Here is a 1,212-nt window from a genome sequence, read left to right as displayed (position 1 = left end):
TTGCTGTCCATAAGTTTATTGTTTTTATCAGAAAAATCCTGATAGAAAATTGTTTGGTTTAGCTCTCAGCAGCCCGCTCCTGAGCTCTGAGGAAGCTTGCCTTCTTTTGAGCTACCTGATCTTTCTTTTGAGCAAGGGAAATTTTGGGGCAGTTCCACCTCTTCTTCTTAACTTCTTTCTTGGGCTTCTTTTCAGAGTGGATTCTCTCGTATAGCAGCATGAGCTTTCTTATACATCTCCTCCATGTCTGGAGTTATGCTGGTCTTTATGTATTGAGAGAACTGTTTCTTGTAAGCATCTTCATCTTCTTCCATTAAGTAGCGCATGTAATCTGCAACATTCTGGCCCATGATGTGCTTCCGGTGTACTTCTGCATTAAATCCTTGCTTTCAGAATCATAACCAGGGAATCGCTTGGTACTATGAGGGACAGACAAGCCTCCATCCACAGCAAAACTTTATTGCCAGTGGTAGTTCTGGAAAGGCCTGCATCCAAATAGCAGGTAAAGGCACCTGGCTGATCATCAATGCTTTCCACATTGTATTCATCACCAGTCACCCCCACTTGGCCTTCATAGATCTTGTCCCTGCCAAACCTATTGAGAAGCCTGCGGGCCAGCAGCAGGCCAGTACAATACGCTGCAGCAGAATTTGTCAGGCCAACCTTCACACCATATTTTAGCGGTTCGTGCGTGTATGCCGCGCAGACTATCATATCCCCCTCTATACGGGCATAAGCAATCTGACAAATGATATCTCTGTTACACGAACTATCATCCTGTATTTGGGTGTGTTGTTTTTATTCTTATCCTGTATCACCAGGTGTTTCCGACAATAGTAATCAGTTTTACCCTCTCGTCATCTTCTAAATTTCACTTGGTATCTCTTAAAGTAGGCCTTATTCTTAAGAACTTTAACAAACCCCATCCTGTGGAACAGAGACACGCGTCCACGGCCCAACGGAGACCTGCCGAAGGAGGGCTTTGTTTCAAGAGGGAGGAGGCTTACTTAGGTGCATCCAGTGTGAGGTGCGGGTTGGTGAGCTTAGACTAGGAAGTGGGAGGTTTGCTGGGATCCTTAAGGACCAGAGTGATGCGTTCTGGGATGTGGAGGTACAAAGGGCCCATGCCGCCCAGCTGTGGTTTTTTCACCTACAAGGCTTACCAGTTCAGGCATAGACTTGAGGTGGCAGAAAGCCAGACTGTTGCAATTG

General features: G+C 46.0%; 1 pseudogene; it reads right to left on the bottom strand.

Moving 5' to 3' along the window:
* On the bottom strand, window positions 1–941 carry LOC116529517 (annotated as a pseudogene).
* Window positions 942–1,212: the final 271 nt, after the last annotated feature.

Source organism: Sapajus apella, unplaced genomic scaffold (genome assembly GCF_009761245.1).
Source record: "Sapajus apella isolate SASKATOON/1434 unplaced genomic scaffold, GSC_monkey_1.0 scaffold62, whole genome shotgun sequence".
Classification (NCBI taxonomy): domain Eukaryota; kingdom Metazoa; phylum Chordata; class Mammalia; order Primates; family Cebidae; genus Sapajus; species Sapajus apella.
Note: the sequence above shows the minus strand (reverse complement) of the source record. Positions and strands in the feature narration are given on the sequence as shown.